The following is an 11,765-nucleotide window of genomic DNA, read 5'->3' as shown; positions in this document are numbered from 1 at the left end:
GGCGACGAATGAGAGCGGAAGACGGCGACGAAAGAGAGTGAAGAATTCGGAACGGCGATAAAGTTTAGAAGTCAACGCGTTGATAACCGCCTCTCGAAAAGGAAGTGACGCCTTCAATCAACAATTTGGAAGGGATTCCAAAATTTTTCTTCGCCAAATTCAGCAAGTACGGACTGGAAGTCGGCCGAGCTGTGCCGAATTATCGCTGGATGCTAACGACAAATTGCGCTCAAGTGCAATCAGCGCGATCTTCAAGTGCAAGGCGACACGAAGCAAATTGAATAGTAAACATTCATTCCTAGTATCGGGGAATTATCAAGAGAATTTTTTCTCTGTGAATAAAATTTTTTTTTGTGTGAGTGAATTTTTATATAATTATTTTTCCTGCAGTGCAAATAATTTTTTTAAACATAAATGATTTAAGTAAATTATTTTTCTTTTGAATAATATTCTGAAGAATTTTTCCTTATTGTTGTACGAAGGAAATAATTTTTTTTTCTCATATTTAGTAATTTTTTTTACGAAATAGAAATTTTCATTCACTTGGTGATAGAGACAATTCTGTTTAAATAATTCTATCATAATAAATTTTATTGTTAAACACTTGGCGCAGCATTTTGCAGTGGAACCCAAACAATTGTATACATAAGACTAATATCAGACTTTTTCAGATTGTGAGAGAGTCCTATGAAGGAATGAGTTAGGAAAAATTTGAATTTTTTTGTATAGAGGGATACAGTCAACTCAGCAAACATGCAATTGAAGTAAGTACCTGATTCTCAAATTAATTTTTTTTTCAATTTTTCATTCTTGGAATCATTGAATATTTTATGAATTAATATGAATAACACTTTGGACGAAGTTATCGCCCGACTGCAACAGACAAGAAGCGAAGACCAGACTCCATATAACCTAAGACCTGTACCTGAACGACTTTCTAGACCAATTGATCCTAGTAATACTAGACCCAGACGTTCTCGTAGTCAAGGTCCCCACTTAGTTTACCGAGTGCGCTAAACCCTTCAGTTGTAACCACTAACCCAATAACTTCCATTGTACCTAGAAATCCTAACATGGCGCAAGCCGCCGTAATAACCCAAGCCACTAGATTTTGTGGAACGGTAGACCCAAGTAATGTAGATAAAAGTAGATTAGAAGAATATGGTGTAAATCGATGGATAGCAGACACAGAAAGCAGAATTTCAGCTGCTGGTATCACAGATGAGAGAAAGAAAATAGATGAAGCACTCTTGTATGTTAGTATGGAACATGGTGATGCACATACAGTTCTTCATTCAGTACTTTTTAGGAATATTACTCTGTTTAACGAATTCAAGAAACAGTGCTTACAGTTTTGGCAACCAGAAGCACAGAAAGATCCATGGTACAACATAGGAACTTTCCATCATCAGAAATATGAGGGTAATCACTTAGTTTTAGCCACTAGAGTAGAAGAAGCTATAGATAGAGTGACGACAGATATGAAAGCTGTAGGAATTGTTGTTGGAAGGAAGGATGAATTTGATGATGATGAAACAGATTTAGCTAGTATATCCAAGGTACTTAGATATATGTCATTAGGACCAATCTACGATGCTTTGGGTAAGGAAGAAAGAGAAGCCTTAAAGAAGTACTGTGATAGGAAGCCAAATGATGGAATTGTACAAACTTTGATGTACATAGAAAGGAAAGTAAAACAGAATTCATCAAGTAGTAGTGCAGATTTTACGGGAACCGTAGCTAGTGGAAACCCAAGAAATAATAGCAATCAGTCCAATAGAAACCAATTAGGGCAAGCTAGGTCTAGGTATCAGGGAATTAGAAATTCGTTTGATAGAAATGGTGGGAACAACAATAGGAGATTTAATCAATCAAATAGAAACAATCAATGTAGGCCGCCAAATAGAGGTAACAATGGGAATACCACTGGAACTAATGGAAATAACAGTGGAAATAACAGGACTCCTGGACAGAGGGGAGCTAGTCAAGGCCAAATTCAGGGAATAATAGGCCACAGTTCAATAGGCAGAGACAAAGTTGTGGAAATTGTGGTTATAACAACCATACAACACAGAATTGTAGAAGAAACAAATGGTGTTCGAATTGCAATAAGACAGGACATTTAATCCAGAACTGTTGGTACAACAAACAGGGAAATTCTCAGGGGTCTCAAAATAACCAAAGTACTCAGCCTAATATCCAAAATACCTCCCCCAGTAACCCAAATCAAGGGGATTCTCAGTGACAATCACAGAGGGTGCAGCAGAAAGGTCCATCCTTACAGAAAGAAATAGTGACAGTGAATAAGGATGTGTCCCCAACAGACATTACTCGAAGTAATGAAATAGTGTTTTCTGTAAAGAATTTTAATACGTGTCAGGAAGAGTTGCCTATCATACAAGTACACTTAGAAGGTGTACTGAGTTCCATATTGTTGGATACAGGCAGTACTGTAAGTATCATAGATAAAGGCACTTTAATAAAACATATAGGTTGTGAGCTTTCCCAAATGAGAGAATCCTATAGGACCATAAAGGGGATCGCTGGAAAGCAAATAAGGGCTATAGGCAGTGTCAATTTAGAGATAGAAATTCTAAATAAGAAATACAGGAAGAGTTTGTGGTGTTGGAAGAGAAATATTTTCCAGCTCAAGCTCTATTTTCCTTCCAGGCTATGAAAAGATGTGGAATTACACTAGATTGTAGCAATGGAAGAGTAACTATCAAGGAAATTGATAGAGGAAATGTTTGCTCTCTTGAAGAAGAGGAACAGTTTCAGATAAACTTGATCACTTTACCTGAGACAGCCTCATCTGAAGAAGTAGACATCCAACAGATAGAAATAGAATTTAATGCTAACCCGGGTAGGACAGTGAGTAGAAATTCAATGATAGAAGAAATAGGAGAAGATAGACAAACTACTTTTAAAAGCCTAGAAGCCACTCAGGAGGAATTCTCCAGATAGCAGGTATGAACCTGATAACTCAAGTGCACGACAAGTAGATACCTCCGAAGAACTTAGTTCTTTTTCCCAACCTGACGATCCTGACACGCTAATAGATTGTAGTCACTTAATAATAAGAGAAGATAGTGAAGAGAAGTATCTCAATGAGGTGTTGCTGTTAGGCAACCTGAAAATGACAGAGCTAGGTTCTGTGATACCACAAGATGAAAGTTCAGATGATACTGATGTCTGTTACACTGCCGATGCACAGAATGCAGAAGAGATCTGCTTAGTTAGTACTGCCGATGATAATCTTGTAAAACTCAAATTAAACAATAGCGTTATACTGCATCCACAAGGTCTGACAAAGGTTTGTCTTAGAATTGTAACAGATAAAAACCTAGGTGATACAGATGTGTTATTAGTTAATGAAGACTTACCAGACTTTGTGAAAATGGACAATTCCCTAGTAAGACTTAATGGTGGAAATTGTACGACTTATGTGTATAATTATTCTGACAAGAGACTAGAATTGCATGCCGGCATAGAATTCTGTAAGGGAGTTGTGATTACTAACCCTTTACTAACCCTAAGTGAAAAAGCATTTGTCTCTGTAGCTGACACAAGAGTTAAATTAGAAGGGGAAGTAAATAATACAGATTTTCCTCATTGTAGGGACAGGTTAATACAGATATTAGAGAAATATAGGAGTGTTGTAGCAGTAACAGGAGATAAGTTAGGAAGGACAGATGTCCTGCAGCACAAAATAGTCATAGAAGATGGTGCTCGACCTTTTTATATACCTAACTACAAACTTCCAATAAGTCAAAGACCCATTGTAGACGAGATGGTTGAAGAGATGAAGGAAGATGGAGTCGTAATTCCTTCTAAGTCACCTTATAATTCACCTTTACTGCTAGTTCCAAAGAAAGACGGTACATGGAGGATGGTAATTGATTACCGTAAATTGAATTCCCACACCATCCCTGATCGAATGCCAATGCCAGTCATTAATGACATGTTAGCTCAATTAGGAGGTGCCAGGTTTTTCTAGCCTCGATTTACTGAGTGGATATTGGCAAGTTCCTCTCGATGAAGAATCCAAGCATCTCACGGCATTCAGTACTCACAAAGAACATTTGCAATTTGAGGTAATGCCGTTTGGTCTTACTTCAGCTCCTTTAACGTTTGTACGTTTAATGCTGCAAATCTTGGGAGATGTTGAAGACGTATCGGTTTATCTTGATGATGTAATAATTGCTAGTAAGGATGTAGAGAGTCATTTCAAGACAACAGAATTAGTATTAGATAGGCTCAGAAAGGCCGGTTTAAAGGTAAAATTAAGAAATGTCAGTTTCTGAAGAAATCTCTAGAATATCTAGGACATGTTATCAGTGAACATGGTTTGAAAATGCAAGAAGGAAAGATTAAGGCTATTGTAGACTATCCAGCCCCAAGAAATTTGAAGGCACTAAGAAGATTCCTAGGTATGGTAGGATATTATCGACCTTTCATAAAGGGATTTGCTACCATAGCAAAACCATTAACTGAGTTAACTAGGAAAGATGCTAGCTATGAGTGGAAAGATGAACAGGAAGCAGCGTTCAAAAACACTAAAGGATATGTTGATAACAGATCCTGTCCTAGTTTATCCAGACTTCGAGAAGGAATTCTACTTAGCCTGTGATGCTTCAAGTACAGGACTAGGTGCCGTCTTGATGCAAAAGGATAAAACAAGGATGAGGACTGTATACTATGCCAGTAGAGTTTTGAATGCAGCTGAAAGAAATTACAGTACAACAGAAAGGGAATGTTTGGCATTAGTCTGGGGATTACAGAAATTTAGACACATTTTGCTAGGACATAAAATTAATGTTCTTACAGATCATAAACCCATTTGTGATCTTTTCAAGAAAAGGGCTTTTACCAATAATATGAAGTTCAATAGATGGTTCGTTAGCGTATTAGAATTTGCCCCAGAATTTAGATACATACCTGGTAGATATAACACATTAGCTGACGCCTTATCTAGATCACAAGAAGAGAACGAGAAACAAATTACCACTCATAATTTCGCCTTCAGTTGTCAAATCACAGACTTAGATTTAGACAAAGTTCGTCAAGAACAACAAAAGGATTCTAGAATAAAGGAAGTAATTGGTAACCTCTTGCAAGGTGAGAAAAATTCAGAGTTTCAATTGATAGATGGGTTATTGTACAAGACTTCAGACGAACCAAATGCTTGTTCACGTTTGTACATTCCTAATACACTAACACAAGACGTTTTAGAACTAACCCATTCATACAAGTTATCAGGACATCCTGGAATTAAGAAAACATGTAGAACAATCACTAGAAACTATTTTTGGCCTCGATGTAGTGAAGATGCTACTCGATTTGTTCAGAATTGTACCCTATGTAATATACATAAGGGGAATGTCAACGTCAAGGCTCCTCTGGAAATGTATCCTTCAGAATTAAATCCTTTTCAAGTAGTCACAATGGATTTCTTAGGTCCATTCCCGAACACCATCAGAGGAAATAAACAGATTTTAGTTTTCATTGACTATTTGACCAGATACGTAGAAATTGTTCCAACTAGAAACAGAGAAGCATCAACGGTGGCAGAAGCCTTTAAGTCTAGAATTATAACCAGACATTCATGTCCTCAAGTTTTGCTCTCAGACAATGCTGCTGAATTTACTAGTGACATTCTAACGAAATTGTGTGACTATTATGAAATACAGAAATGTCAAATAACAGCATATAAGCCAAGCTCAAATGGAGCAGTAGAAAGAACAAATCGCAAGATAAAGGATGTTCTGAAAACATTGGTAACCCCTAGCACTGAAGACTGGGACTTGACTCTCGAAGACATACAATTTACTCTAAACAACACAGTAAATGAATCAATAGGAGAAACTCCTCATTTCCTATTGTATGGCTACCAAAAAGAGAATGCCAAATTCACTTTTGGATGATGCCGCACCACCCAGACGTACGTACAACTACGAGGACTATATTGCTTGGAAGACAAGACGTACGTACGAGACCGTTAAAGTCACCAGGGCTAGATTAAAGGAGTTACATAAAAATCTAGTAAGTATTACAATAACAGATCCACCATACCCTCGTTAAAGGTAGGACAACAAGTTTATGTACTCAATCATGTTCTTGAAGGACCTAATATTAAAGTATCACCAAAATTTCGAGGTCCATATAGAGTTTTAGAAGTTTTGAAGTTGAATAAATTCAAGTTAATGCATGAAATTACCTTGAAAGAATCCATTGTACATTGGAACCACATTAAAGTAGTTCATTCAGAACCTTGGTCGTCTACCCAGTTAAAAGATTTGTCCAATAAAGATAAGATAGATAATAAAATAGAATCTTCAATGACCCCAAGGTATAATTTGAGAAGAAGGTAATGGCAAGTGCAATGGTAAACAAATGTAATAAGATTTTTACTGCTTGATAACATTATTTCAGCAAATGGATTGTATGGTGGTTGGCAGTGAGTCAAATTGTGAACTCACTCGTACAACTAAGGAAGGGAGCCATCATCAAGGAGCATGGCAAGGTAAAGATGATACAGGACCTAGCCATTGTTAAGATCCAGACGGACTCCATTATCGATCAGAGAGAGCAGTTAGTCCAGCTGAGCAATCAGATACAGGCAGGATTACAAAGTGTCCAAGATAGAAATTTGTACGACATGCTCTCCAAGTTGCAGAGGACATCGATAGTGTTATGCCAAGGAAAGTAGTAAAGCGATCACTCATACCCTTTATAGGCGTCGCTTTACACAATCTCTTTGGAGTGGCGACCGATGGTAATGTTGAAAGGCTAAAGGAAAGAGTGGCACAACTTGAAAATTGGGCTTCTGAGCAGGGCACTGTCTATAATAAAGTAATAGGAAATGTCAATCAAAATCAGAAAATGATCACAGTGCTGAAAGAATTTGTGAATAGTGCCCTCCATAATGTTTCATTAGAAATTGCTAAAATCCATCAAACAGAAATGATGGAGCAACTGCTCATAGAAACAAGTAATTTCCTTCTGGAATACAAGGAATTACTCAATGCAATCATGATGGCAGGTAAAACCTGCTGTCGCCTTTTCTGATAACCCCTAGTGAAATTGAAGCCATTATTCAGAAATGTGTTGTGAACAATCACTTGAAGCCACTAGTAGAAAATATAGTGGACTATTATGGCCTGATCACAGTGAAAGTGATAGCCAATCAAATTATACTAGTGATCCTTTCAACAATCCAGACGTCAACTCATTGATGTCAGTCTATCCATTCCCAATGGTAGTAGATAATAAGTCCATTGTACTAGAAGGAACAGTTCGACACTTTGCCTTGCAGCATGATTCGTTCCTAGTGACTGAAATTCCCGAACATAAATTCAGGGAATGTGTCATGCTTAATGATGGTGTATATGTTTGTAACATTGTGAATTTCTATGAACCATTGAGTGCTCTTCATTGCCTAGATGATCTTGTAAACAACAAGAATGGTAAGAACCATTGTAAATATATACCGTTTACAGAAACTTTCAAGGCTCAAATCATTGATGATGAAATTTTTGTGTTCTCAGCAAACAGATTGAATGCTAAGATTGACTGTAAGTCAAACAAAACAGAAGTAGTTTTCATTAACGTACACTCATTTTCATCTGCTTGTGAATTGGTTATTTTACATAATTTGTATTACAAACCTACAGTCTTCACGACATACAGTTTGAATTTCAGTAAAAGTGTACATCAGTTTGCAGTTATTAACGAATTTCAACTTTCAGAACTGGAATTGGAGACATTCACAAAGCTAGAAGAGGTTCATACTTTCTTTCATATATATAAGACCGAGATTTCTCCTATCATGTCATTCATAAATGTCATTCTTTTAGTACTGTTTGCTTTTGTTTCTTTTATAATTGTCAGGAAATTGATATTGAATAAGCTTACCTATAATCAAAGACATGATGGACAGAATCCTTCTTAGAGAGTGATAGCGTTTACCATTGACTTGCACTTGAACATTTGATGATTGATTTTTTTTATTTTTTGTAATTTATGATTGATAACCAGAGAGTAATAGGCATTTGATGATTGATTTTTTTTTATTTTTGCAATTTATGATTGATAACCAGAGAGTAATAGGCATTTGATATATTTACTTTGCCATAATTTTCTGCATTTAGTTTGAGTATTTGATATTCAAATTCATGCTTATATTGTTTGTGTTAGCACTATGATGCATTATAATATTTCTTGCAGTTATTACTTGTTAATAGAAATCATTGACATTGAAGTAATTGACTATAGTCAAGTTGAGTTGGTTATCTACTTGCATTGTAGTCAATGCAGGTAGGTGACCGAGTGATGTTATGCAGTGAATAAGTATGAGATTCACTGATCGGGATTATGAAAGAGAGAGAGAGAGACACGATGTTGATAGTTTAAAATGATGAGTCATGGGACCAAGTAAATTGAAGACTAACCATAACAAACCTCCAAGAAGTGGGAAAGGAAGGAGGAGTTAGAGGATAGACTAAGAAGTGAAAAGGTCAGCAAAATTGACCTGATTTGTCCTTGCCAAAAGTGGGAGTTAAGATTGAACCATTAAGAGTAAAGTAGACGTCCTCAAGGAGGCGGAGTTTTATTCAACATAGGTCCAGAGTTCATTCTGATCAATTTTTAGCGAGTTACTTGAAAACCAAATTGGGTAGGATTGTGTCACTCGCTCCTCTCTTAACATCAAGAAATTTCTAAGTCCAGGGTGGCTGGCCGTGTGATGTAGTAGAGTTAGAATAAAACTTATGAAAAACCGTGCCCGGTGAATACTTACCCTCCTGAAATATGAGAAATTATTAATAGAAAATTTCAACCTAACTTACCGAGTCCCCTGCGTTACTATCAAGTGAAGTCTACAGACACGGTCGTTCATATGTGGTGCAACGCAAAACACAAAGAAATACTCACGGCATAACATATATATATATGTATATATATATATATATATATATATATATATATATATATATATATATATATATATATATATATATATATATATATATATATATATATATATATATATATATATATATATATATATATATATATATATATATATATATATATATATATATATATTATGTATATATATATGTATATATATATATATATATATATATATATATATATATATATATATATATATATATATATATATATATATATATATATATATATATATATATATATATATATATATATGTATATATATATATATATATATATATATATATATATATATATATATATATATATATATATATATATATATATATATATATATATATATATATATGTGTGTGTGTGTGTGTGTGTGTGTGTGTGTGTGTGTGTGTGTGTGCACATATATATATATATATATATATATATATATATATATATATATATATATATATATATATATATATATATATATATATTTTTTTTTTTTTTTTTTTATAAACTGGACGGTCTTGGTTGGGGAGATTTTGAAAAAAGGTTTATATTGATGCTGCCATGAAACCAATAAAGCCCAGCTTATGAGCAATAGGAAAAGTTATTTGAAAACTTACCTTAGATTTTCCTGGATTTACAATTAAAGGAGGGAGGTCGCCATTTGGAATTAGAATTCTTTTACAAATTTACAGGGGTTTGTTTACAGAGACTTTAGCAATGAGACAAGGAGACAAACAAACCGACATGATAGTTAGTGGGCAGACTCATTAATTGGACACATAGAACAATAATGCAATGGTTGGCAACGAGCAAGCTGATTAATAAGGGTGCCAATTTCGATACAATCAGTCTAATGTGATGATAATAATAATAGTTAGTCATGCCCTGATTACACGAAATAGTCTCTGATAGATGATGCAAACAGACTGAACTCCAGGATGGGGAAAATAATTCATATACAACTCTGGCGAGGCCACAACAGATTTCAAGGATCGGAGTGCGACCAGGAATAGTTTCAGAATGGGCATGCAGTCAGATTTATCACGCACAGAGCACACGGAGTGGTTGGTTTCTCCTGTAAGAGAGGTTCTGCGTTAGCCCTGCTCAAACTAAGAGAAATGAAATCTACCTATGAAATATCACCCAGTACACGTTCTTAAATACTAAACATGACGTAGCCCAGAAGATAATTATGATGAAAATCACGTAATCACAGTCTTCGAATCATATTCGATTGGGCTTTTGAAACAAGGAACATGTGCTCGCCATCACACAAAGGGGGGAAGCCTGGGAAAAGGAAGGGATTAAACTTGAAGGTAAATGAGAGAAATGGAAGGAATTTAGTGGAGAGACAAGGGTGACTAGTGCCAAATTCACTCTCGGCTTACCTATTTCAGACGAATATTTGAGCTCTGAAATACCACGTCTTGGGCGTACGATCGTGAAATTGGGCCGCCACCGGAGACAGACATACGATCAGGACAGTCGCTGAAGGGGTCTGCTGGCTTGCTGCTTTGAGCGGGCGTCGGAGCCATAGGTCCCAAACCTGAAAGTGAATTCTTTGCCAGTAAACAGGTCAAAGGAATAGCAGTCTTAAAGATAATGAGCCTAAGGTTTAAGGTGCTAGCTCCCCCACCCCCGAGTGGTTTACGCCCTAGCATCTATTTCCTCCCCAAAGGTGGGTGGGAAATCTAGGTGTGTTCTGGTAGCATTGTCTACCCTGTCCCGGCATTTCCTGTAGGCTACGGAGGCATGCGTTCTCTGTCCATATAATTGAAAACAACTGAGTTCCGCCATATTGGCGCCAGCTATAAGCTAACTGAAATGATAATTTTCCCTAGAAGTTAGCTAGATAGCAGCTAAATAGGAGGGAGGTATGTAAATCCTTGACAGGTCCCCCCTTAAAAAAGACCCTTCACACCCTTTCGGGTGTGAGGGTCTTAGCTAATTCCTCCCGACTGGCCAGTGACCCTACATAAGATGGATTGTGGTTTTGCACATCTAAAGGAACCTACCTAACTGCTAATTTACAGGCCTAACCTACCTAAGGGTATAGATATGGCTACTAACTGGCTAGGATGACGGGAGAAATCTATGCCTAGACAAATGCACACTGTAAACACCTAACCTAACCTAACCTAACCTACTATCCCCACGACTCTGGCACTGAACGAAATGGCACTAACGAATGGCACGCACTAAATTAGGATCGGCACTACGCTTTACGATTAACACGCAACAAATTGAAACTGGACGAACCTGAAGGGTAATTCACAATGTATGATTAAGTAATGTATTAGTTTGAGTCTAGAGTGGGTTGGAAGGAGGTTAGTTGGAAAAGGGTTAGTAATACAGGGGTCTAAGTGGTTAATGGTTAATGCTATGGGCTCAGAGGTCACACTGGCTACCTTCTCTGGGCAGGTGCCAGGATCGCTCTGAGATGGGAGCGGCACTGTGCCAACGGGCACAAGTGCCAAGAGAGCTTATGGCTCTGACTCGCTAAGTGAATTTCTTCCCCTCCCCCCTTCTTCTTCTTTGGGGGCCTCCAGGGTCTGGCTAGGCCATTCCTAGGGGGCGATGAGGATACTGACTCTGAGGAACGGCCAGGAGTGCTGTTGGGAGCAGGATCAGGGCAGCCTCAGGTGCTACGGGCTGGCCTCCTACTTCGGCTGCTGCGACAACCGTCGTGGGAAGAGAACCAACGTCTGCGTCCTGGCCGGACAGTTCCTGGTCGACCAGAAAAGAGGTAATGTCCAGGCATGTAGGCATTTATCATAGTGAGATTTGTCTATCATTACCCTTGT

At 37.1% G+C, this 11,765-nt stretch overlaps 1 long non-coding RNA gene across 1 annotated transcript; it reads left to right on the top strand.

The window, feature by feature from the left end:
• The first annotated feature begins 624 nt into the window (after positions 1-624).
• On the top strand, positions 625-8,780 carry LOC136853127 (uncharacterized). The gene is made up of 3 exons (XR_010857362.1): positions 625-764; positions 6,433-8,047; positions 8,110-8,780. It is a non-coding gene; the product is annotated as an uncharacterized lncRNA (long non-coding RNA).
• The last annotated feature ends 2,985 nt before the right edge of the window (positions 8,781-11,765 follow it).

Source organism: Macrobrachium rosenbergii, chromosome 26 (genome assembly GCF_040412425.1).
Source record: "Macrobrachium rosenbergii isolate ZJJX-2024 chromosome 26, ASM4041242v1, whole genome shotgun sequence".
Taxonomy (NCBI): domain Eukaryota; kingdom Metazoa; phylum Arthropoda; class Malacostraca; order Decapoda; family Palaemonidae; genus Macrobrachium; species Macrobrachium rosenbergii.
The sequence above is the reverse complement of the archived record's forward strand: the minus strand, read 5'-3'. Positions and strand labels throughout refer to the sequence as shown.